This window comes from Peromyscus eremicus, chromosome 16_21 (assembly GCF_949786415.1).
Source record: "Peromyscus eremicus chromosome 16_21, PerEre_H2_v1, whole genome shotgun sequence".
Lineage (NCBI taxonomy): Eukaryota > Metazoa > Chordata > Mammalia > Rodentia > Cricetidae > Peromyscus > Peromyscus eremicus.
This window is the reverse complement of record NC_081432.1, coordinates 60,394,162-60,421,271: the sequence shown is the minus strand read 5'-3', so window position 1 is coordinate 60,421,271 and position 27,110 is coordinate 60,394,162. Positions and strand designations below refer to the sequence as shown.

Genomic DNA, 27,110 nt, shown 5'->3' with positions numbered 1-27,110 from the left:
GCGGGGAGGAGGGCGTGGCTGGCTGACAGGAGGGGGTGGGGAGACAAAGGTCCTGGTGGATGGGTGGGGTGGGAGGCAGGCGGGTGAGGCTTTTTTTTTTTTTTTTCTTCTTCTTAAAGGGGCAGGACTTATATCCGGGATTGTGGGGTGAGTTGCAGCAGCGGCAGCTGCACATGTGGGTTTGTTTATAAGAACAAGGTTAGAAACTCGCAGGCCTCCCCCTCCCCCCAGCTCCTCCCTACTACCCCCTAACAGGCCGGAGATCTGCTACAGGGTGGTGGGGAGGAATGTGTGCGTGTGGTGGCGGTGGGGACAGGTAGTGCGAGAAAGATGGAGGGGGGGTTATTGCACCTCCCGGGCCGCGCCGGAGGAAGCTGCAGCTGGAACAGCTGGCCAGGGAGCCGCTTGCATGCCTCTGGTTTTTTCTTCTTTTTTTTCTTTCCCTTTTCCCTTCCATCACCTCTTTGCTCAACCGGCCCCTGCCGCCCCGGTAACCCTCATCCTTCCTGCCCTCCCCCATCCACTGCAGCTCCGCGCGGCCTGGGGGCGCCTGGGTCCCCGTGGGCAGTTATTGGGGCGGGAAGAAGGCGCGAAGCACCGCTATGAAAGAGACTGGGTTCCTCGCTGGAGCGGGTTCCGGGGCTCCTGGGGGAGTCTAAAAACAGATTATTATTAATATTATTATTATTAGCCAATTGCTGCAGTCGGAGGGGGGAGCGGGGGAGGGTGACATGCCACCCCCACCCTCTTTCTCCCCGGTGCGGTGGCGGCCACTCCCTGCGCAGCTGGCGGCCGCTGGCCGCGCGGGGCTCGGACCCCAGGCCGGGCGCCTCGCCTCTCCCTATAGGGCCGACGGTCTTGAGGAGGGCGATGGGGAAACGGTACATTATGTCTAGAGGGGGTGGGAGGGATTTGTCACCGGAAGTGAACGAGCCTAGCCTAAAGTCCGGACCAACCCGAGGTGCGAGTGGGCAGCCAAGACCCAGGACCGCGCAGTGTCTGGCAGAAGCCCGAGGCGGCGGCCGCCGTGCACCAGGGTGGCGTCCTCGCATGCTGCCTTCAGCAGCCCGGCCTTCTGGACCCGGGCAGCCCACGCAGCCCTCGAGTTCAGCCCCATCTCCACCCTAGTTACCAACCTCCATTTTTGTTCTTTTAATTGGGATTTTTTTTTTAACTGCCAAAAAAACTCACTTGAAATTTAACCCATATACCTGCGTATTCTGCAGAGGAAGATGGGAGGGAACGAGAGCCGTTCAATTAAGTTGGAAATAAGACTTGAGTTCCAAGCCTCACATCCCACTCGCCTCCTTTCCTAACCATTAAAAAAAAATCCAAACCTCAAGCACAAATTCTTGATTGAAGAGAGAGCATTCCTCTACTGAGTCAAGACAGGTGTCACTGGGTGGCAAATTCCAGGCGAGGTGGAGGGCAGATGTAACGGGGCGCCAACGCCGACAAAAAAGAAAAGCCAATGGTTACTTAGGCTAGCCGTGCAGGGGCCTTATTTTTGTTAGTTTTGTTTCCTGGGCAAGATAGGTGAGGCTTTTGTTTCCTACTTTTTTAAAGCAATTTTATTTCACGAAAGTATGAATTTGAGACTATTGAAATTAGGTGATGACTTTGTTCAGGTTTCCTAGAGGAATGTAGTAGCTGCTTTCTTTCATGATAGATTGTTTTTTAGATTTATTTATTTGTGTTGTATGTATATAAGTGTTTTATGTGCACCATGAGTGTGCAGTGTTCGTGGAGGCCAGAAGAGGATGTCAGATCCCTGGAACTGGAGTTACCCGCAGTTAATGGGCTGCTATGTAGGTGCTGGGAAAGAGTTCTTCGGAAAGAGCCCATAGTGCACCTAACCCCTGAGCCGTCTCTCCAGCCCCAATCGAAAGGTAGATTTAGACTACAAAGATTAAAAGAAGACTGATTTTGCTACAGGAAACAGCAACAACCTGACTTGTTTTGCTTAAGGTTCCCAGTATGGGAGGCTGTTCCATTCTAATTAAGCAAGCTGGTGGTGAAGGGGGTCTTGAGCTTGGAGTTCAGGCTGTCAGCTAAGGTGAGTCTGTCAGTGGTTCTAAGTGTGGACTGTACGTGAAGTAGAAGTCGGTGTCACCAGCCCTTTGGGGTTGCGTTTCTGCCTATGGACAGGTTTTTGCAGCCTGCTTGAGAGGAAGGTGCTGGAAATTGTCTGTTGTTTAGCTTAACGTGTAAGCACGAAAGGACAAAGTCGTGCAACTGACTCAGTGTGTTGGGGACAGTTTTTAAAGAGTGGTGTGAGGCCTGAGGGGGTCGATTTGAGGTTGCCTTGGAGCACTGGGATGAGGTTTTTCTATCGCCGGGCTGGAGTAGGTGGCCAAGGCAGGTGTCTGGTTTCTGAGTTAAAAACCATAGGAAGCCGGGCGGTGGTGGCGCACGCCTTTAATCCCAGCACTCGGGAGGCAGAGCCAGGCGGATCTCTGTGAGTTCGAGGCCAGCCTGGTCTCCAAAGTGAGTTCCAGGAAAGGCGAAAAGCTACACAGAGAAACCCTGTCTCAAAAAACAAAAAACAAAAAACCATAGGAAGCTGCTAAACGCTGGCATTGCCAGACTGTCTTGCATCCTCATTCTAACATGTGAGGGCAGTGGATTGAGAATGTGTCCCTGACAGAATCCCGGCTCACCAGAGGTAAGTGCCCGCCCTGTTGGGAGGAGGGGGGTTGCAGGAGGAAGAAGACAGTAGCAGAAACCACAGGGTTAACTCTGCACCTCTCAGGGAGAGGCTGGGGAATCTTTCCGGTGTCTTATGAAGTGAAAGAAGGTCGTAAAGGGATATGATACGGAATTTAACTTTTTATTTTATTTTATTTTTCAGTCTTTTGAGACAGGGTTTCTCTGTGTAGCCCTGCCTGTCCTGGAACTCGCTCTGTAGCCCAGGCTGGCCTTGAACTCACAGAGATCCACCTGCCTCTGCCTCCTGAGTGCTGGGATTAAAGGCGTGTGCCACCACCACCTGGTGGACTTCTTTATTTAATTCTTTTATTTCTGTATGGGGTGGGGGTGGGACACACACATATACACACCACACCGTGGGTATGGAGGACAGCTCTCAGGAGCTGGTCTCTCTCTCTACCTTTATGCAGGCTCAGGCTTTAGGAAACACTTGACCAGTTCAGCAAATTGTCTGTCTAACTTTAACTTATATTTAACATTACTTTGAATATTTTATGGTTCTCTATGCTGGGTTTCCTTTTTTGTTTTTTAGATCTCTCTTTTGTTCTTTCTTTCTTTCTTTCTTTCTTTCTTTCTTTTCTTATGTGTATGAGTGTTTGGCCTGCATGTGTGTGCACCGTGTGAGTGCAGTACCCACCAGAAGAAGATGTTGGATCCCCTGGAACTGGAGTTACATATGGTTGGGAGCTGCTGTGTGTGTGCTGGGAATTGAACCCAGGTCCTCTACAAAAGCAGCATGTGCTCTAACCACTGAGCCATCTCTCCAGTTCCTGCTTGATCTTATAATGCCTTAAAAGTGAATCATCGGGCGGTGGTGGCGCACGCCTTTAATCCCAGCACTCGGGAGGCAGAGCCAGGCGGATCTCTGTGAGTTCGAGGCCAGCCTGGGCTACCAGGTGAGTTCCAGGAAAAGGCGCAAAGCTACACAGAGAAGCCCTGTCTCGGGGGAAAAAAAAAAGTGAATCATGTACCAGGCTTGTGTTTCATGCTTGTAATCCCAGCACTCAGGAAGCAAAGCAGTAGGATCAAGAATTCCAGGCTAGCCTGGGCTATATAGCAAGATCCTGTCTTTTAAAGAAGAAGAAAAAAAATCTCATATTGTAGTTATATGCCTCAAGAAACGAATAAGCAAATGGTGAAAGGAGCCTTGGTGTGTCCCTGGACAGTGCAGGAATGTGGTCTCTTGAAGGAACCTTGGTGTGTGCCTGGACAGTGCAGGAATGTGGTCTCTTGAAGGAGCCTTGGTGTGTCCTTGGACAGTGCAGGAATGTGGCCTCTTGCTGTTCAGTGGGATATATCAGGGGTGCTGGGCAGAGAGCAGAAGCCAGATGCACCAAGGAGGATCTGAACCCTGCTTTCTAATGATGTCTTGCCAGAGGGAACATTCACCTGTTCCTCTCTCAGCAAGCAAGCTATGCGTGGGTATGGGTTGTGAAGTGTTCTCTGAAGAGATCTATTCCTCTCTTATCAGAGGGGAGGCCAATTTCCCCACCTCTAATGCTGACTTTTCTGACACAGAGACAATGGGAAGACATCTGTGAGGGTATGTCCTGTTCTTAAAAGGCTCCACACTTATCGGGAGGCATAACAGCCACTTCTTTCTGCTTCTGCTCCTGGCCGTTTCCTCCCCCTCAACACTCATTACGCTAAGGAACTTTTTCCACTGTGTCTCAGGCAGACGCTGCTCTCACTCACTTATCTAGTGCCTGCTTATCAGGACTGAGTGTGCTAGGGTGATGAAAGGACTCGGTATGTAAAGGGTTTTGCCAAGCAAGCCTGATGACAGCCTGAGGTGGATCTCAGAAAGCCACGGAACGGGGGGAGAAGACACTCCAGAGTTGTCCTCTGACCGTCACACATACAGTACATTTTAAAAAAAGAGAGGAGGAGGAGGAGGAGGAAGAGAAGCCAGTGAGGGGCTTTGTTCTGTTTGGATTGTGTGTGTGGAGGCCAGAGGGAAGGATTCAGGGCAGAGAAAAACTGTAGCAGAAAAGAGATAAGCCCTAGGCATGCAGTATAAGGGTCGTCCTTGAAGGCTGGAGGGTGAGGGCCACACACAGGTGCAAAGATTCACTGTGGGAGGAGGAAAGATGCTTCTTGGCTGCAGAGTAGGTTTTTGTTTTAATTTTAAAAATTATTTTATGTGTATGAGTATTTTGCGTGCATTTACATATGTGTACTGCATATGTGCAGAGCCTGTAGTGACCAGAAAGAGGGTGCCAGGTCCCCTGGAACTGGAGTTAGACAGTTGTGAGCTGTTTTGCGGGTGCTGGGAATAAAACCAGGGGTCCTTGCTGGGCAGTGGTGGTGCACACCTTAATCCCAGCACTTACTTGGGAGGCAGAGGCAGGCAGATCTCTGTGAGTTCAAGGCCAGCCCAGTCTACAGAGCAAGATCCAGGACAGCAGGGAAACACAGAGAAACCCTATTTCTAAAATAAACACAGGTCCTCTGCTCGCTGGTGCACTTAATGCTGAGCCATCTGGAAAACCCAGAGCACAGGCCTGGACTTCTTGTTTGGTTGGTTTTGGAGGAGACTAGGACTTGAACCCAGGTCTTTGCACATGCTAGGCCAGTGCTCTGCTGCTACAGCCCAAGCACTGGGGGTACAGGCAAGTGCCACTGCACCCACAAACCCGTTGCTTTCTTTGTCATTTTTTAAAATAGAAAGTATGTGTGTTTGTGTGTGTGTGAGTCTGTGTGTCTGTGTCTGTCTGTCTGTGTCTATGAGTCTCTGTGTGTATGACTGTGTCTGTAAATCTGTATGTCTGTGTGTGTGTGTCTGTGAGTCTATATGTCTCTGTGTGTGTGTCTGTGAGTCTGTAGGTCTCTCTGTGTATGTCTCTGAGTCTGTATGTCTGTGTGTGTGTGTGTCTGTGAGTCTGTATGTCTCTGTGTGTGTGTCTGTGTCTGTGTGTTTGAATGCAGGCAAGTGTATGAGGTCAAAGGGCAACTTTTGAGAACAGGGTCTCTTTCCACCTTGTTTATTATTATTTTGTAATTTGCCTGCATGTATATATCTGTGTACCATGTGTGTGCCTGGTGGCCATGGAGGCAAGAAGAGGTGTTGGATCCCCTGGAGTTTCAGATGGTTGTGGAGAGACACCCACATGGGGTAGGAATCTAACCTAGGATCTCTCCAAGAGCAGCATATGCTCTTAACCATGGAGCCATCTTTCCAGCCCTATATTTTTATTTATTTATTTTTATTTTATTTATATTTTGGTTTTTAAAAAGAGTTTCTCTGTGTAGCCCTCACTGCCCTGGAACTCGCTCTGTGGACCAGGCTGGCCTCAGGGATCCGCCTGCCTCTGCCTCCTAAGTGCTGGGATTAAAGGCATGCACCACTACCACCACCCAGCTTTATTTTTTATCTGTGTGTGTGTGTGTGTGTGTGTGTGTGTGTGTGTGTGTGTGTGCCATGAGTGTGTGTAGGTATCCTCAAAGGCCAGAGAGTGTCAGATCCCAACGTGGGTGCTGGGTATTGAACTCAGGTCCTCTGGAAGAGCGGCGGGCACTCTTAACCACTGAGCCGTCTCTCTAGCTCCCATTTTCATTTGTCAATTTTTTAAACTTCAGTTTTACATTGTGTGTGTGTGTGTGTGTGTGTGCAGGTGTGGAGGTCAGAGAACAGCTTGTGGGAGTCAGTTCTTCACTTCCACTGTATGGGTTTCTGAGATCACACTCAGGTTGTCAGACTTGAGGACAAGTGCCTTTACACACTGCCATTTCTCCAGCTCCGCCTTGCTTGAGAACAGTGTTTCAGACATGCTGATGAGCCCATGAGCTTCCAGGGTAATTTTCCTGTCTCCACCTTCTGTCTAACCTGTGGGTGCCGAGATTACAGATGCAAACCACCATATCCCACTTTTTTGTGGATCCCAGGTTTCCAGGTGTATATGGCAAGTGCCTTTCCCGCTGGCCTCCTCTCTGGCCTCCTCGCTGGCCTCCCCGATGGCCTCCTCTAGCTCTTTGTAGCCTGAACATTCTGTTACTGCTGTTCTCTCAGTTTGGTTCCAAAGAACCAGAGGTCCCTGATCCACCGACCTCTTGTCTCCTTCACAGAATTCCTCTACCGTTCCTTTAGCAACCTGGAGGACAGAATTCCACCCTGTGTTCTGACCCCCTTCTTGTCTGTCTCTCCTCCCCATTGGGCAAGCTTACCTTTTCCAGGGAGCTAAGCCCTTTTCAAGTCCTAAGATTTGAATCAAGACAGTCTGGCTCCTGCATCCAGGCTGTCAACATTGCCTGTCTAATCCCAGTGCCACATCTGATTGTGCTGCCACCAAACAGGACACTGGAGTCATCCGCAGCCCCTCCCCCTCTCCCAGCTCCACCCAGGCTGCAAGTCCTGTCCATTTTACCTCTGTCTCTCTGCCTCTCTGCTCTGGCCCCTTCTCCTGCTGCACTTTTGAAATCATTACTAACTATACACTGGCCACCCTGTTAGACATGCAAGTGTCAGGGGACACAGAGACAGGGCTCCTGCAGAACATATGGGCTAGGAGAGAAATGTAATCAGTGTGGGGTGAGGGGGGCTAATGGGGTGAAAGGAGAAACAGGGTCATTTGCTCCTCTCCTGCTTTTCTCTTGGCAAATAGTTCATTCCAGAGCTGGGTGCTGGGAATATAGCAGTGGACAAGGGCGGTAGTGAGGTCTGGCTTCACGGCCCAAAGTGGAAAGCTTGAGTGTTCCTGGCCAGACATCGCAAGTGCAGGGAACCCAGATCTGTGGGAAAGACCTGACCAGAGCAGCATTCTTAACCCTGCTGTGTCATGTGGTGACTTAATGACATCATGACACATCACATGGTGACTTAATGACATCATGACACATCACATGGTGACTTAATGACATCATGACGCATCACATGGTGATTAATGACATCATGGTACATCACATGTTGAGTTAATGACATCATGGTACATCACATGGTGATTAATCACATCATGATGCCAGATCTTTCCCTGGGGAAATTAAACCAGAACCTTTTGGAGTGAGGCCTAGGCATGTTAGTGTTGCTAGAGACTAAAGCCAGGGTCTTGTACATGGCAGACAAATGTTCTACTATGGAGCTACAGTCCCCATCCGTCAATGGTTTTTGAGACAAGATCTCATGTAGCCCGGGCTGCCTTCAAACTTACTGTGTAGCGCAGGCTGGCTGTAAATTCCTCATCCCAGGATTACAAGTGTGTACCACCACACCCAGCAGCACACGGTGCTCCTCGGGATTCGAAGTCCCCTACCCCAAAGTGGAGATCAGAGGCAAGGTTTGGGAGGTGAGCAGAGTCCCACCACCATGGGTCGTATAAACCACTGGAGTTACTGCACTTCATCTAGAAGGCGCTGGAGCCCCTGGAGGGTTTCAGCTGGATAATAAACGCTCCTATCATCTCCCCCTTTCCCCCCTTAACTCAGGGTCAGCCTGGTAGCCCCAGGCAGCATGATTCAGGGCTGAGCCAGAGCAAACCGTTGTTGGTTCTGAGACTACTGCAGGAGCTGAGGGAACGGTGAGCGTGAAGGACAGACAGACAGACGGAGGTGGGAGCAAGGGAGAGAAGGGAGCGGCAGTGTCCGAGAACTAGAGGGACCAGACAGGACTTAGTGAGAATGAAAAGCTTCCACTTGCGGAGTTGAGTCTGTGAGGACCATGATGCTTGAAGCCGCGAATCAGGAGGCTCAGGTCTTGAGAGAGCCAGCAGGTCCCTGTTGGACATGCTTTCTCCTGTGTCCCTCTACCTGGGACAGGATGACTTATCTTCTCCACATGACAAGACACTTGCTTCCTACATGACCTGGCATGCACCTCCTTTCTGAGGAGGCTGTCTGTGTCCTGGTGTGTGTGTCAGTGATGAAGCCATTGCCTGCTTATAGTTATCTTTCCCCATGCACATGTGGTGTGCATGCTTGCATGTATACACATTTGAATTGGTATGGTTTTGTATGTGTGTGCATCTGCATTTGGATGTCGGTATCAGGAATCTTCCTGGATAGCTCTCCACCTTATTTTTTGAGGCAGGATCTCTCAGTTGAACGCAGAGCTTTCAGAAAGGGCTGACTGGATTCCTGGCACCAGTTTTGAGATCTGGAATTACAGGCAGGCTGACATGCCCACTCAGCAGACCCGGGTTCAATTTCCAGCACCCACAAGGTGGTTCACAGCTGTAACTCCAATTCCAAGGGCTCTAATACCCTCTGGTGTCCAAGGACACAAGGCAAACGTGATGCAAAAACATCTATAATAGCAAACACACATGCACATAAAATACAATCAGTCTGTTTGTTTCAAGACAAGGTTTACCTGTCCTGGAACTCATTCTTAGTGTCTCTGCCTCTGAGTGCTGGGATTAAAGGTGTGTGCCACACTGCCCAGCTGTGTTTCTTTTTATAGGTTATCATATGGAAAAAGTTTGTGTCTGAGGCTTAATAGTAGACCAGATCTTTTTTGCACTTAGTTCAAGCCCTCAGCACCAAAAGAAAGAAGAGGAAATGGAAGGAGGGAGGGAGGGCTTGAAAAGCAGTTCTGTGAGTTGTGCCTTGTGTGTTGTAGTGCAGACATTCTGACATGGATAAGAGAGCACCCTGTGTGTCAGATGCTAAGACAGCACTATAGAGTGTCCTGTCGAGGGGACCCACTCCTGCTGAGAGACTCCCTTTGAAGAGTAACTAAAGCTTGCTGATGCAGAGAAGCTGCTGGTTTTCGGGGGACAGTGACACAGGGGGTACAGGAATAGGGTGCAGCATGTCTGTGGTTTCTCTTTCCTAGGAGGCCCCACAGTGTCTATGATGTCAGTAACTTGTGACTTGCCAAGGCACAAGTGCAGGCATCTCCATGGTGGGCTGTGGGGGAGGAGCATCATTGAGTGACTGAGGTCTTTCGTGTGTGTGTGTGTGTGTGTGTGTGTGTGTGTGTGTGTGTGTGTGTGTTTGTGACAGGATCCCATGGCCCAGGCTAGTCCAGACTCACTGTGTAGCTGAGGAGAGTCTTGAACTCCTCATCCTCCTGACTGCATCTCCCTGGTGCTGGGATCATAGGTGTGAGCATTACACTGGCGTCTGTGTTTGAGCATGGCATGCTGTTTTTCCTCTTCTTTGTCATGAACTTTACTCCCTCAAGTGACAAAGATGTCACTCGTGTCTGAAGAACAACTGTAAACAAGGGTGAAGCTAGGGTGGAAGTTTTGAGGAGGATGACGCCAAGGACAACAGATGACTCTGACAAAAGTCTGATTCCTCGGGAGCCCAAAGCTACTGCATGGTTTTCCTGGGCTTTCTGTGGGTAGCTTGAGAGGGTAGTCGTGCCTTGCCATAGTCTTTGTATGTGTGCATGTGTGTACAGGCCAGAGGTCAGTATCGGGCGTCATTCCTCAGGAACTGTCTACCTTGTTTTTATTTATTTTACCCCCACAGCTTTATTTTTGTTTTAATTATGTGTATGTGTGTATGTGCATGTGGGTGCAGGTGCACACTGAGGCCAGGAGAGGGCATCAGATCCCCTGGAGGAGCTAGAGTTACAAGGAGTTGACCAAGTGCTGGGACCTGAACTCAGGTCATCTTCAAGAGCTGTCTCTCCAGCCTTTTCCTCCCTCCCTCCCTCCCTCCCTCCCTCCATTCCTTCCTTTTAATATTTACTGTAGGGGGGGCACTCATGAAGAGTCAGAGGACAACTTTCAGGAGTCCGTTCTGCCTCCCACCTTGTTGAGCTGGGCTCTCTTGTTCCTGTTGCTGAGTACTGCAGCCTAGCTGCCCCAGGGGCTGAGCTTGATAGTTCTGCTTCTGCCTCCACCTGTCTGTAGAAATGCTAGGATTATAGATGTCTACCTTTTGCCTCTGGGCTTTTCCCATTCTCTTACTTCTGTATATCTTACTCTCACTCCATGGCTTGCCGTGTGGCTGGCCCCTGGAGTCCTCCTCCTTCTCTGGCTCTTAGATCTTCTTCTCCCAGATTTCCCCTTCTATATTTTCTCTCTGCCTGCCAGCCCCACCTATCCTTTCTCCTGCCTCACTATTGGCCGTTCAGTTCTTTATTAGCCCATCAGGTGTTTTAGGCAGGCACAGCAACACAGCTTCACAGAGCTAAACAAATGCAGCATAAATAAAAGTAACACATCTTAAAATAATATTCTACTACAGCTGATTAATTAGGCTGGCCAGTGATCCCAGGGACCTTTTAACCACCTGTCAGTGCTGAAATGCTAAGCATACGCTTCCACACTTGGCTTCTTATGTGGGTCCTGGGAATTGAACCAAGATCCTCGTGCTTGTATGCTGAGCTCTTTACTGTCTGAGATCTCTCATCCACCCCGTTTCTGTTGTTGCTCATTTGTTTTTGAGACAGGTTGTCCTCCAACTTGTAATCCTCCTGACTTTGCCTCCCAAGCACTAGGAGTCAGGTGAATCCTATCCTATCATATTCTTGCTGCTTTTTTAGAACGCGGGGAGCTAGCATTGATCTGAGGCAGCATTAGTTTATTGCACAGGCTATGCAAGATATAGGTGTAGTGTATACAAATTTTCTTTTGTTTAACAAGGGGCAGAACAGGGCTGGTGAGATGGCCAGTGGGAGCTTGATGTCAAACTTGGTGACATGAGTTCAGTTCCTAGAGCCACATGGTGAAAGGTGAAAACTAGAACCCATTCCCAAAAGTTACCTTCTGACCTCCACAGCACATGCAGGCATACACATGCACACACACTGAATAGATGTTTAAGTGAGAAAGAAGCAAAACCAAACATTTTACTTACAATGCAAATACTTCTGTTTTGGCCAGGGTTCTCTAGAGTAACAAAACTTATAGAATGAATATCTCTCTATATATGTGGAACAGTATTTATTAGAACGACTTACGGGCTGTGGTCCAGCTAATCCAACAATGGCTGCCTATGAATTGAAGGTCCAAGAATCTAGTAGTTGTTCAGTTCACGAGGCTGGATGTCTCAGCTGGTCCTCCCAAAGAAGTAGGCTCTAATGCCAGTGAAGGAATGGACTTACCTTACTAGCAAGGTGAGAGCAAGCAAGCAAACAGCAAAGACTTCCTTCTTCCATGTCCTTACACAGGCTTCCCGCAGAAGATGTGGCCCAGATTAAAGATGGATCTTCCCACCTCAAAAGATCTGGATTAAAGTGAGTCTTCCCACTTCAAATAATTTAATTAAGGAAAAAATCCCTCACAGGTGTGCCATTTGGGTTTTAATTGGTTCCAGATATAGTCAATTTGACAACCAGGAGCAGCCATCATTTTTTAAAACACAGCTTCCTTTTTGTTTTAAATTTTGTATTACATTTATTTATTTGTATGTGTCTGTTGGAGTGGGAGGACTTAGTCAGTAGAGTATTTGCTGTGCAAGACCTGAGTTCGACTTATAGGAAAAAAAGTTGGGGGGGGTTGACATGGTAGTCCACACTTATAATCCCAGCGCTGGGAGGGCAGGGGTAGTGGATGCCTAGACCTTGCTGGCCAGCCAGCCTAGCCTACCTGATGAGTCCTGGCCTGTGGGAAATACTATCTCAAATGACAAGGTAGAGGGTCCCTGAGAAACAACAGTTGAGGCTGTCCTCTGGCCTCTAAACACATGTTTGAATAATTACAGACACAATCTGAGCATGTGTGTACACACACAAACATACACCTATACAGTTACAAAATAAAAACCACCCAGGGTGGGTGGAGCCTGAGGAGGAATGCACTTGAAATGATCTTTTCCTCCCACCCCACAATTTAGCCAGGTGTCGTGATTCACATTTTTAACTCTAGTGTTTTGGAGGCTGAGGCAGGAGGATTAAGAGTTTGAGACCAGCCTGAGCTACAGAGTGAGACCCTGTTGTTTGTTTGTTTTTTAAAGTGATTATACAAGGAGGGAGAAAGAAGCAATTGTGAGGAGGAAAAGAGGAGAGCCGTGTTAGTTAGGATGTAAGACATGCCTCAGTTAAAAACATTTGTTTATTTTCTGTATGTGTATGTGGGTATACATGTCACAGCAATCGTGTGGAAGTCTGAGGATTACTTGTGGGAGTCTTATTTTCTCTTTCCTGTGGGTCCCGGGGATCAAACTCAGGTCTACAGGCCTGGTGGCAAGCACCTCCACCGCTGAGCCATCTTGTCGACCCCTGTGACTCCATTTTTGGGGAAGCGGGTAAAAACAGTAATGCTGATTCATGCATATGCTTCTTGTAGGCTGCCGCCCTAAACCTAACTGCTTTCTCACTTCCACACACGAAGGCCGAGGAGGGCATGTCGCCTGAGCATCCTAAGTCTAGAGAACGTGTTTTGATGCTGTCCCTTTGTCAGGGACAAGTCACCAGCCTTTATTCAGCATCTGCTGCCTCCAGCACCAGCCAGGTGCCTTTGACACAGCATAGATGCAATAAATGGTCGCTTAGCGTACTGATGCAAGATGCCATAGCTGGCCCTGGGGAGATGGAGAGGTATAAAAATAGACAAAGCCCGGTCTCCCAGAGGCTCACAGTCCAGGGATAGACATGACTAATTGTGAGTCACGCGAGGCAGTGTGTGTTATCAAGGAAAAGGAAGTTGTTTGGAAGTACAAAGGAAAGAGGAGTGAGGGGGGCCGGCAGGGGAGGTGCCAGAGGACATCAATGTCACCAGAGAGGAGGGACTGGAGCAGAGCTGGCGCAAGAATCCTGCAGGCATCCTGAGGGCTCTGGAGAGCTGGCAGAGGGTTCGCAGCAGCGAGCTCCTGCGGCCTGGCTTGTTCAGGATGGGAAGGTGAAGAGAAAGGGTTGGAGCAGGGCAGTGCCTGGGAAAGGCTGTTGCCATGGATCCCCGGATAAACGCCCCGGCCAAACAGAGGGCAATGGGAAGGAAATGGAGGTCACTTAAGAATGATTTGTGCTCCAAGGCCAATGTGTAAATTTATAATAGGCACAGACGTCCCCAGCCCCTGTGTCTGCTGGCTCAAACACAACTTTTAAAACTGAACTGCAGAACCAAAGGCCTCCTGGGTGGGCAAAGAAGTAATGCGAAAGGAGTGGCGTGGTCGAGAAGGGCCTTTACTCAGCCATGGGCGTTTCTGCACAGCCCTACATATCAAGCTGCTCTCCAGTGAGCTGTTACTCCCCTGCAGAGACATTCGGCTTACCACAGCAGGAGCGCCTGCTGCTTTGCCCTCCACTGGAGAGACCCCGACGTGTTTGAGTGATTAAAAAAATCAAATTTGTTGTGTGTGGTAATGCAAGCTTGGAATCCCAGCACCTGGGAGGTGGAGGCAGGAGGATTGCCACGAGTTCAAGACCAGCCTGGGCTATATATTAAGACCCTATCTTCATCTAAAAATAATTTTAAAAAGAAAAGGAGAAGATGAAGGTTGACTCAGTGGTTAAGAACATTAGCTGCTCTTGCGGAGGACCTGGGTTCAATTCCTTGTACCCACATGGCTCACAGCTGTGTAACTCCAGTTCCAGGGGATCTGACACCCTCTTCTGGCCTCCTCCAGTACCAAGCATCCACACGGTCCGCATACGTACATGCAGGGCAAATGCTTGTAAAATAAAAATGAGTCTTAAAAAAGAGAGGGTTAGGTAAGATGAGTGAGTATCGGGGACATTTTCCAACTCCACAGCTAGAAAGGCAGGAGGCTCGGCTGGCCTGCAGTGTCCTAGGCACAGCATCTTCTGTCCCTCCACACTCAGGATCTACCTTCCTCTACTCTACAGTAGTGGCCTTCTCCCCTAGCCTTTGTGTGCCTTGTGTGCGTGTGGTGACCAGAGGCATTGGTGTCTTCCTCAATTGCTGTTGACATTTTTGAAGGACAGATTTTACAGATATTTACTTACTTGTGTACATACATGCCCAATGGCACGTGTGTGGAGGGAACTCGGAATAACTTACAGGACTCAGTTTTCTCACATGTGGGTCCTGGGGACTGAACTCCAGTCACCAGGCTTGGGACAAGCATCTTTCCTGGATGAGCCATCTCACCCAACCCAGTTTATTTATATTTTATTTTATGTGTGTGGGAGTGGAGGGGGACCTGTGGAGGTCAGAGAACAGCCTGGTGGAGTAGATTCTCTACTGCTACCTCAATTGCGCTCCAGGGAGCCAAACTCAGGTTGTCAGATGTGTACAGTGGGTGTCTTTACCTACTGAGCCATCTTGCTGGCCTCCTTTGTTTTTTTATTTTAAAATATTTATTTCATTTTTAAGTATTTGTAATATGTTGGGGGAGATAGTGCATGTGTGTGCAGGTATATGCGGGTGCCTATATGCAGGGGGCATTGGATGTTTTGAAGCTGTTGTTACAGATGTTTGCGAGACACTCACTGTGCATGGTGGGAACAGAACTCAGGTCCTCTGCAAGAACATTACTCTATCTATCTGTCTGTCTGTCTGTCTGTCTGTCCGTCCGTCCGTCCGTCCATCCGTCCATCCATCCATCCATCCATCCATCTTATCTATTTGTCTCACTATGATGCTCTGGCTTGTCCTGGAACTCACTGTATAGATCAGGCTGGACTTGAACTCACAAAAACCCACCTGCCTTTTCACCCTGAGAGCTGGGATTAAAGGTGTGCACAACCATCCCAGCCAAGAGCAACAGACTGTGAAGTGCTGAGCCGTCTCTCCAGGCCCCCCTTTATTGTTGAGACAAGATCTCTCATCGAACCTGGAGCTCATTGATTTGGCTAGACCAGCTGGCTAGGTGTCTTTCTGTCTCTACCTCCGCAGAACCGGTTGACAGGCACATGCCAGGCCTGGTTGTTTGTATGTGTGTACTTAGATCTACACCCAGATTCCCCACTTTCCATTTCCCTAGCCTCTGCTTGATTCTGTTTGTTTGTTTTGTTTTTCAAGACAGGGTTTCTCTGTGTAACAGCTCTGGCTGTCCTGGAACTCAATTTGTAGACCAGGCTGGCCTCGAACTCACAGAGATCAGTCTGCCTCTGCCTCCTGAGTGCTGGGATTAAAGGTGTGCGCCACCACTGCCCGGCTGATGGATTGATGGATTGATGTATTTATTTCTTTTTCATAAGCACCTGTCACAGTCTCTTGATCTCCACAAGGTTTCCCGGTGTCACTGAGTGTTGAGGAGTGCAGATCCACATCTGCAGCTCAGCACTGCCTGCCAGCAGCCCAGTCCTTCACCACCCAGTACTGGGTACAGTCCCTCCTTTTTTAGGGTCTGTCTCCCTCACAGGTGCGTCTAGCTGAAACGCTCCATCTCTTTCCTATTATCATTACTCATCTTTTAAAACCCAGCCTTAGAGCTGGAGGGATGGCTCAGTGGTTAAGAGCATTTGTTGCTCTTGTAGAAGACCTGAATTTGGTTCTTAGCACCCACTTAGTGGCTCAGAACCATCCATAACTCCAGTTCCAAGGAGTCCAACTCCCTCTTGTGACCTCTGAGGGGACCAGGCATGAATGTGGTGCTTATACATATATGTAGTCAAAATAGTCATGCACGTAAAATAAAATAAACAAAAATTTCAGCCTGATCTACAGTGAGTTCCAGGATAGCCAGAGCTATGCAGAGAAACGCTGTCTCAAAAGCCAAGAAAGAAGAAGGAAGAAAACCCAGCTTTAACCTGTCCCCTCCGCCTGCTGCCTACACAACACGCCTTCTCTCCCCATGCCCAGAGCATCACACTGGGTGCCTCCTTCAAGCCCCATATATTGTTTTCCTGTTGTTTTTAATCTCAGAACATTTATGAGGACAGAGGACATTGAGCAGATCAGGTGATACAAGGGACAATGCTGAAGATGAGCAGTGTGTAGAGTTGGGGTGTTAACAGGTGTGCTTCCTGTCTGTGGAGCTGCTCGCCGCAGAAACAGCCTCCCTCCCTCCCTTTGAGGCCATATCCATCCATCCATCCATCAGTCCATCCGTCTGTCCATCCATCCATCCATCCATCCATCCTTCCATCCATCCCAGGTACCCACAATTGGCCACAAGCCTTACTTAGACTGCTCTCATTTCTCTCTCTCTTTTTTTAAAATTTATTTAACTTTATTTTATGTGCATTGGTGTGAGTGTCAGATTCCCTAGAACTGGAGCTACAGACAGTTGTGAGCTGCCACGTGGGTGCTAGGAATTGAACCCTGGTCCCCTAGAAGAGCAGCCAGTGCTCTTAACCGCTGAGCCATCTCTCCAGCCCCCTACTTCTCTTTTTTCCCTATTTTTCTCATTTGTCTGTGGTGATGGGGGCAGCGTAATGACGGTCGATCTTTCATCACCACAGCAGAGAGGCCATGACTGCACCCAGCCGGGGTGGGGGTGGGGGTTCCTTTCTGAAGTGGCAGGAAGGAGGTTTTGAGGTTTTTGAATATTGCTTCTAAGCATCTGAGCGAAAGATTGTTTGCCCACATTTATGATATCTTGGCAAGCTAGCAACCTGAGAAGATACTCTCTGGTTGGTTTTGTGTGTGGTTTTTTACTTTTAAGGGGAGAAGAATTTACACCTTGCTAAAACTAAAACTGCTGACATAGATTCCTTTTTTTTTTTTTTTTTTTTTAATTTTTAAAAACTTACTGTTAAGGGGCTGGAGGGATGGCTCAGTGGTGAAAAGTATTGGTGGTCTTCCGGAGGACCCAGGCTCAGTTCCCAGCACTACATGGCAGCTCAAAACCACCTGCAACTCCAGTCCCAGCATATCCAACTTCCTCTCCTGGCCGCCACAGGAACCAGGCATTCACACGATGCACAGACAGACACGCAGGGGAATACCCATGCACATAAAAATAAATAATTGTTTTTTAAAAATTGCTGTTAACTTCAGGGTTAAAACTAATACAACTCCCAGACAAGTGGAGAGTTGTCAACATTCTGTGAACTGTAACCAGGAAAAATACGCACACAAGCAAGCAAGCAAGCACGCGCGCACACACACACTTCATGCAAGCAGAAACAAAGTGTCCCTTCTCCAATAGCCTCACTGCAGTTGTTGACAGCTGTGTAAGGACCAGAGGCTGTGCGGATGAGGCTATGGGGCAGGTTTTCCGGGGCCATGTAGTCACATGTAACAGATTATTGCCATGGGCTGTGGAAAGTATGTAAGTGTCAGGTGGATACAGAAAACTCATTTATTGGTATTGGTATTTGTCATTGTATTTTTAATTTATTTATTTGAGATAGGATCTCGTGTAGCCCAGGCTGGTCCAGACCTCATTGTGTATCTGAGGCTGGCCTTGAACTTCCCAAGTGCTGGGATTGTCGCACATGCCATGCCTGACCCTCAGGTACTGATTTTTTTTTTTTAGTTATTTATTTTTATTTTATTGGTGTTTTGCCTGTATTGTATGTCAGTGTGAGGGTTTTGGATCCTGGAGTTACAGACCGTTGTGAGCTGCCATGTGGGTGCTGGGAATTGAACCTGGGTCCTCTGGAAGAGCAGCCAGTGCTCTTAACCACTAAGTCATCTCTCCAGCTCCCTTGGTTACTGATTTTGCTGTTTTCCAAATGAGAGTCACTTCCATCAGTGGCTTGTGAAACCCTTTCACAAACCTCTAACAGGCCTTGTAAAAAAAAAATAAGACGGCACAGAATGAGCTGTCTCCAGTTCTCTTCTGTAGCTTGCCCTGTAGCTGTGGATGACTTTGAAGGTCTGATTATCCTCCTGTCTCCCCCTCCAGTTTTTGTTTGTTTTGAGCCATGTAGCCCAGGCTGGCCATGTAGCCCAGGCTGACCTAAGACTTTCTGTATAGTTGAGGATGAGGTTACAGGCAGGAGCCTGAACTCCTGGCCTTAGGTTTACGGGCCTGTACCTTCACTCTGGCCTGCTAGGGGCTGAAGCCAGGCCCAGCATGAGCCTGTGCTGAGCTCCACCCCGGCTAGGGAGTTTGTGTTTTTAGCAGCTCCCCAGTTAGTGAGGGGCTGATGGAGGGGGACACATTCAGCTTTGAGATTTAGAGAGGGGACTCTACATTTAGGAGTCTGGTGGGAGGCTGAGCAAGAGATGGAGGCCTGAATGTCTGTGGAGAAGAGGGGCTGGCTTTGAGAGAGGCAGGGCCAGGTTCTGTGCTTTGGGGGAAAGAATGAGGTGGAGGTGAAAGGTTTGAGCCTTGAAATGTGAAGACAGAGAAAGAAACTCAGACGCCATGGCTCCGTGACTCTTGATACATCCTGCTTGTGAGGGGAGGATTTTCTGTCAGGCTTTGATGTCAGGTCCATGTGAACTCTCCCCCTGAACCCCGATGCCCTTTGCTCTGTGGATTTCGGAACAGCCTCCTGATTGTGTTAGATATGACTCATGTCAGCTCACAAGGAGCTGACACATGTACCCAACTGGTATGTGATTGGTATGATTCATAATGAGCAACGTGCAAGCATTGTGAGGTGTGAGGTTATTTGGACCTTTGCTCTCAATGTCATACAATGATGCCTGGTTAATTATTCTATTCCAATAACCATGTGGCGATAATGGTCACGGACCTTAGTCATACAGTGACCTTCTCCTTGGTTTCTCTCTTTTTATTTTATGCGCATGTATGTATATGTGCACGCATGTACACATGCCTGTGGAGGCCAGAAGACAACCTTGTGTGTCATTTATCAGATGCTACCAACCTTGTTTTTGATGACAGGGTCTTTCTCACTGGCCTGGAATTTATCAAATAGGCTAGCCTAGCTGGTCTCCTGTTTATGCCTTAGACCTAGTGCTAGGGTTACAAGCTTATGCCACCAACACCTGGATTTTTTTTTTTTTTTTCTTTTTTGGCTTTGGTTTTTTGAGACAGGGTTTCTCTGTGTAACAGTCCTGGCTGTCCTGGAACTCGCTTTGTAGACCAGGCTGGCCTCGAACTGACAGAGATCGGCTGCTTCTGCCTCCAGAGTGCTGGGATTAAAGGTGTGTGCCACCACCAGGGTCAGCACCTGGCTTTTTAACACAGCTTCTGGGGATCGAACTCAGGGCCTTATGCTTGTGCAGCGAGTACTTTCCACTGAGTCAGCTCTCCAGCCCTCCTCAGTTTTTCTCATGAGTGTTGAGACTATGTCTTACAGGTTTGCTTAGTACTTCCTGTCCTCCTTTGTATTAATAAGTGACTAATAGATGACTTCAGATGTGTTTGTTATGTGTGTTTTCCTATTTGTTTTGTTTTGAGACAGGGTCTCACCATGTAGACCAGGCTGGCCCAGAACTCTGAGGCCCTCCTGCCTTAGACTCCAAGTGCCGAGATGGAAGGTGTGAATTGCTGAGCCTGGCTATCTTGGGTCTGTTTTGCTTTCTTTTTCTTTTTCTCATTCTATAAGTGTTGGCCAGCGTAGTGTCTGCGCACCAGGTGTGTGCCTGGTGCCTGTGGAGGCAGAAGAGGGTGTTGGATCCCCTGGAACTAGAGCTAAATACAGTCGTGAGCCGCCATGTGGGTGCTGGGAAAGGAACCCGGGTCCTCTGGCAGAGCAGCCAGTGCTCTTAACCGCTGAGCCATCCCTCCAGCCCGCTGTTTCTGTTTTTGAGGTAGGGTCTTGAGATGGGGCCCTGGCTTGTCTCAAAGGTGCAGCAGCCTTCCTGCCTCTGCCTCTGGGATCGCAGGCATGCGCTCCCACACTCGGCTTTATCGACTCTTACTAGTTTCGGGAGGCCGCGATGATTGAGGAAGCCCCCTGACGTGGACACCCTCCCTTAGGAGGCTTGACTTTTTTTTCTTTTTTCTTCACAACAAAGTCCTATGTAGCCCAGGCTGTCCTCAAACTCACTGTGTAGCTGACCTCACTTATCTGGCATTCTGCCTCTAGCTCCTAATCCCCAGGTGCAGGGGGCACATGCCACCAAGGCTGGCTGATGCTGGCTGCTGACTTTTTTTTCTTCAGTACAGCATTCTACTGTCTGAATGATCATGTGACTGGCACCTTATCCTCCTCTGCCATCCCCAACCTCTTGGGTGCCTGGAGTGGAAGGCTCTGCCTAAGAGAGGTAGGGCACTCGGGGCAAGCCCTGGGAAGTGGCCCAGCCACCCAGGCCCCCGTCTAGCTGCCTTCCAGCCGCAGGTGGTAGCCCCTACCCCAGTCCTGTCCTCCCCCTCATGTTCTCTGTGGGGAAACAGGCTGGGTGTGTGAGACTGAAGACCGACCAGTGGGAGTGTTGGCGGCCCTTAAAACGAACAGCTCTGCTGTGTTCTGTTATTCCTGGTCTTTGGACTAGAAGCTTGGAGGAGTTTAGATTTTTTTTTTTTTTAAAGTCTGTCAAGGAAAATGACCAGCTTGAAAACTGTGTCGTGACTTAAATAGCCTTAGCATCGTCAGTGTTCACAGCCATTCACTGAAGGAAGGAATAATGTAGGCAAGATAGTGAAATGCCTGGCAGGGTTCCAGACGTTGCTTATTTATTACTTTGAAAGCAATTTCACAGTCTTTTTTTTTTGGGGGGGGGGGGTTAACTGGGAATTGGACCAGGACCTCCAGCGTGCTGAGTGAGTAGGTCCCTGTCACTTTGCCACACTACAAGCCTTTCACTCTATGTTTTTCGTTTTCTTTTTTCTTTTTTTTTTTGGTGGGGGGTGGGAGTTTCAAGACAGGATTTCTCTGTGTAGCTTTGGAGCCTGTCCTGGAACTCACTCTGTAGCCCAGGCTGGCCTCGAACTCACAGAGATCCACCTGCCTCTGCCTCCCCAGCACTAGAATTAAAGGTGTGCGCTGCCCAGCTTATTGTTTTTTGAAATGAGGTCTCACTATATTACTCTGGCTAGACACCACTTGTGAGCCTCCTGCCTTGGCCTCCTGAGCAATGAATAAACAGGTGTGTACCTCCACACGTGGGTCCAGGTTACTGTGGAGTCCTCTGGCTGGGTTGGATCTCTATGTAGACTAGGCTGGCCTTGAATTCAAAGAGATCTTCCTGCCTCTGCCTCATGAGTGCTAGGATTAAAGACATGTACCATCATGCCCAGACTCCTTTTTTTTTTAGATTGATATTTTTATTTATGTATATCTGTGTATGTATACTTATGTGTGTATGCCTGTGGAATCCAGAAAAGAACATCAGATCTCCCAGGGCTGGAGTTATAGGCAGTTATGAGCCACCCAACAGGTTCTAGGAATCAAACTCCTCGGGTCCTCCCTAAGAACAGCAAATTCTAACTGCTGAGCCTTCGCTCCAGATTCACATTGCTTTTAATAATAGCAGTCACAAGAATAATGGTGACTACTGTTGAGTATCTACTATTTGCCAGGCACTGAAGCAAGGGTTGTTTTTTTTGTTGTTGTTGTTGTTGTTATTATTGTTGGTTTTTGTTTTTTTCAAGACAGGGTTTCTCTGTGTAACAGCCCTGGAACTCACTGCAGACCAGGCTGGCCTCGAACTCACAGAGATCTGCCTACCTCTTTCTCCCAAGTGCTGGGATTAAAGGCGTGCTGGAATATCCCTTAACTCACATACCAACCTCAGATACATGTATTGCTTTTCTCATGTTTACAGAGAGGAATCTGAGAGACATTTAAAAGGCAGGCCAAGCGATCGGTGAGCTGGCTCAGCGGGTGAAGTGCTTGCTGCCAAGCCTGTGTACACACACACACACACACACACACACACACACACACACACAAGCACTAAGATGTAAAAAAGTGGGGGAAATGTAGAATGAGATGATGCACATCTTTAATCCCAGCACTCTGGAGACAGAGGCAGGCAGATGTCTGTTAGTTCCAGGTTAGCCTGGTCTACAGATTGAGTTCTATGCTAACCAGGGCTACAGGGAGAGATCCTGTTTCAACACCACCCCCAAAAGTCACATGTATAAAAAGTAACAATGGCCTATATAGTGCGCCATATATTTAATCCCAGCACCCAGAAAGCAGAGATAGGCAGATCTTATGAGGCCAGCCTGGTCTTCATAGAGGGTTCCAGGCCAGCCAGGGATACATAATGAGGTCCTGTCTCCAACAAATAAGGTAGACTCAAATCACACCATAGGTCTAGCAATAGAGGACTGCCACTGGCCGCTGACACAGGAAGAGTCCACAGGCTCCTCTGGTTCCTAGTGCCCTGCTGAGACACCCTCCCTCCATGCACTAGTTCCTCATGCCTTATATAACCCTCAGAGGTGAATACTATAATTAACCTCATTTTATAGATGAGGGAGTTGAGGCTCTGAGGGGGGAGATGACTCGTCCAATGCCTCCTCATCCTGTGAGTGACGTAGATGGAATCTGAACCCGCTTAGACTGATTACAGAGATCTAGGATAGTTAGAAGCAGAGGCATGAATAAGGATATGAACCTTATTGATACATATTGAGAATTTAAACTAAAATTTTATTTAATTATTATTATTATTTTGGTTTTTCAAGACAGGGTTTCTCTGTGTTGGAGTCCTGGCTGTCCTGGAACTCACTCTGTAGACCAGGCTGACCTCGAACTCACAAAGATCTGCCTGCCTCTGTCTCCAGAGTGCTGCGATTAAAGGCATGCACCACCACAGACCAGCTAAAATTTTATTTGAATTACATTGATCTGTTTTTGTGCGTGTGCATGTATGTATTTTGGGCACATACATGCCGAGGCACACTTGTGAAGGCAGAGCACAACTTATGAGAGTCGGTTCTTTCCTTTCGCTGTGGGAAGTCATGTCATCAGGCTTGGTGACAAATGCCTGTGCCCCCGAGCCACCTGCCAGCCTGGGGATTTAGAATGCTTCTTGCACACTTGCTCGCTCATTTGGTGGTGCCCCTGGACTTCTGCAGTGGGCACAGCAGTGTGTCATGCACACATGCACAGTGCTGCTTAGCTCCACCATGTCCATCTTAATTATGTGGGGGTTTTTTTTGTTTTTTTGTTTTGTTTTGTTTTTTTTATGTGTGTGTGTGTTAACATGCCATATAGTACATGTGTGCAGGTCTGTGGCATGTCTGGTTTTTTTCTTTCCACCATGTGGGCCCTAGAAATCTAACTTAGGTCCTGAGGCTTGGTGGATGGCCCAGCTACCAGCTGAGCCATCTCTCTGGCCTGTATCTCTTCTAAGAAAGGCCATCTAGGCAAGGGTCCACTTTCTTTTTTCTTCTAGTGATAAGGATTATATTAGGTTGATCTGTATTCCCAGCCTTTCACTCTGAACTGTTATGTGAATCTTGGGACTATTAGAACTTCCAAGTATATCCTACAACATTGAAAAATGAGTAATCCACCCTCCAACCTCCACTCCTCATCCCCACCCACATCCCCCACCCCCACCCCCACCCCCGTGTCCAATTTCCCTTGTTTCTAGGTCACTTACACAGAAGGGAATCAGTGTATGACTAATTTGTTGATAGTACAATCAAGATCATTTACATATAGTAAAGCCATTTTAAGAATGTTCTCGCACTGGGCAGTGGTGGTGCACGCCTTTGACCCAGCACTCCAGAGGCAGAGGCAGGCGAATCTCTGTGAGTTTGAGGCCAGCCTGGTCTACAGAGCAAGTTCCAGGCTGGCCAGGGCTACACAGAGAGACCTTGTCTCTAACCCCTCCACCTCCCTCTACCAAAAAAAGAATGGTCCTGGGGTATCTGCTCAGGTTAAAAGCACCTGCTGCTCTTGCAGAGGACCCAGGTTTGATTCCCAGCACCCTCATGGAGACACTTAGCCATCTGTAATTCCAGTTGTTCCAGAGGATCCAGTGGTTTCCTTGAGCTCGAGGCACGCACATGGTGCAGACATGCATGCAGGCAAACACCCATGTACATAAAATAAAACATTAAAAAAAAAAAAGAAAGAATGGTCCTCTTTGAAAAAATAAAGTCCTCTTAAGAGGTTTCCTGATTTTAACTTAGATTCCAAACCCTACAACAGAGTTTTAAATGTTACATGCAGAAGCGGCCCTTGTTTAAACTGCTTTCATAGTCCTGTGTGGAAAAGTTTAAGAGGTTGCCTATGTTTCTCAGCGTTAGGGCATGCTTACAGATCTAAGTGTGTCTGGAGCCCGAGGTTCACCCCACTGCTGTCCCAGTATTGTGCAAACCCCTCCCCCAGATTTAAAATTAGATTTGACAACTGGCAGTCTCTGGGTAGGTCCTGACTAATTAAAGAGTTGCCCCTCGGCCCGTGCCTTTCCACTGGACTGTGACATGACGTTGACACAGCAAGACGACAGGTTCCCCAGACACTTGTCAGGCCCGACAGAGGGTAAGTTCTGGAAACCACCAGCCAGGGCTGCTCCCGCCAGCCCTTCTTAGACTAGTGACTTCAGACAAATCTTTGAAAGCTTTGAGAGCCTGTCTACAAAATCAGGGTCAGGAAACCTTAGTGCATTGTTCCTTAGGTTCAGGGCGAGTTCTCGGGACAGACAGTGTGAGTAAATAGCATAGTGCCTTGAGCTCTGTGGCCACTCAGCATAGGTCACTATTCTTATACTAAAAAGACTGCCGTGTCCTAGGTCATCTTTTTAAAAATTAATTTTGTTCTTGAAAGCTACATAATCAATGCATATTTATGGTGCAATGTGTTTATATATATTATGCACACATTGTATAATGATCATCAAATCAGGGCAATGGGAGGTCAGATTTAAAGTGAGATTTCTGGTTTCCTTGGGATTTTGGCCAATGCAGAAGGCTATCTTTCTGAAATCCATTAGTGTTTCCTCGGCGCCGTGAGCACCAGCTGGAAGGCTTGCAATGCATAATCCACGGACTCTTTGGAAACGCCCTTCTTCCAAATGGGTATTCTAATTAAATTCCCACCAATCCGAAGGCACTTTAAAACATGTTTAAAAATTTCCCAAGCCAATTAGAAAACTGGTTGGCCCAACCATCAAATATAGAGAAATATGCTAATTTATGCAAGGACTACTGGTCCAGGAGGGCCTTGGCTGAATTTAAAGCAAATAAATAAATAAAAGGCTTCTAAGAAAAAAAAAAAACCACCTCAATGATAGATACTATGTGATACTAAGTCACCGGCTGCATTTTCCAGTCAGGTCTAAATACAAAGCCTACATTATATAGAATGGTAGAGTGGCAATTACTAAAACATGAAGTGGTTTGCTTCTGAAAAATATGTTGAATATAGCAACATAGTATGGCAGCTTTGACACATTTATTTTGTGAAGTGTAGTTTAATTACATGCTTATATAAGTAAGCAAGGTGCGTGAAGTATTTGTATGTGTGCTGGGGTTGAACCCAGGGTCACACATTCGTAGACCATGCTTTACCACTCCCGGGACGGCCAACTCTGCCAGTAAGGTCTGCTTTTGTTTCCCACTAAAGGATGTAGAAACCAGACAGTATTTTAAAGAATTTAAATCTGGGACATATTTATCTAGAACTCACCAGACACATGTTTATCAACAAGACCTCACCAACTAACTTCAGATATCCTTAGAAGAATTTTTAGGCTTAAATCGGTATCTTTACACCTGAATTACATTCACGAACCATTCATATATCACCTATTTCTGATATTTCTTTAAAACAGGTGACAAGAACCCTCTCCCCATAGCTGTATTTTGTGGGTATTGGTAATTAGGCTGCAAAGAACTCTTATTATGAACGCTTATTCAAATGTTTTTCGTACTACTAGGTGGTTTAAGAAGTCTCAACAATTTGAAATTTAAAACAGGTGGTAATTATGGTTAGGCCAGGGGGTGCTAAAAGGTTTTGTACTTTCCTTTTTAAGATTGGGGGTTATTTAATGCAAACTTCACAAACACGAAGCTAAAAGATAGCGATATAAATAAGGGAGGCAGAGGGAGGACTCAGCCTCTCTCAGTCAGTAGTTTTGCTTTCCTTTTTAATCTGCAGGTACAAGTTTCACAGGTAAGATTTCACAGCAGTCCAGAGTGGAAAGGGATATGTAAAGTTGAGTAGAACACAAGAAACTTAGGCTAACCTAGTTATCTGCCAAGTAACTAAGCTAAAAGGGATGCTTTAGTTTTTAAAAATATGCAAAAAAATTTTTTACTGTGCTGGTTCTAACTGGAGTTCTAAACCAATTTTTATTTTTCCTTACCCTCCCCTCCAAGTTAAGCTAAAACTGGTGTGTGTGTGTGTGTGTGTGTGTGTGTGTGTGTGTGTGTGTGTTCAGGGCCCCTGAGGAGGATCAGCTCACATCTTGTAGATGGGGGAGGAGGAGGAGAGAGGGTACACAAATAAACCTGTTTCTTGAATAGACCTCAGTACATTTCAAAGTGTCCCCCCACCCCAAAAAAAAAAAAAAATCCAAAAGAAACAGAAATCAACAGGCTGGGAGCTTGTGGGGTTTTTTTTTGGTTTGGTTTTGGTTTTTGGTTTTTTGAAAAAAATAAAAAAAATTAATTTAAGAAATCCTAATCTTTGCTTTTTTTTTTGCTTTTTTTTTTTTTTTTTTTTTTTTTTTCCACTAGGCAAGAACCGAAGTTTGAGGTAGACGAGCGGGCGAGCCGTTTGCCCGGGCGCAGAGCATGAAGGCCGGGCGGGCGCGGGGAGCGGGCGCCCGCCGCCCGGCGCGGGGGTGAGCGAGAGAGAGAGCGGAGCGCGTGTGGCCGGCGCCGCTCGGCCT

The 27,110-nt window shown here is 47.7% G+C and overlaps 1 long non-coding RNA gene across 1 annotated transcript; it reads left to right on the top strand.

Annotated features, from left to right (window-relative positions):
• Positions 1-2,562: 2,562 nt before the first annotated feature.
• LOC131926396 (uncharacterized) lies at positions 2,563-27,106 on the top strand. The gene is made up of 3 exons (XR_009383486.1): positions 2,563-2,665; positions 11,768-11,833; positions 26,956-27,106. It is a non-coding gene; the product is annotated as an uncharacterized LOC131926396 (long non-coding RNA).
• Positions 27,107-27,110: the final 4 nt, after the last annotated feature.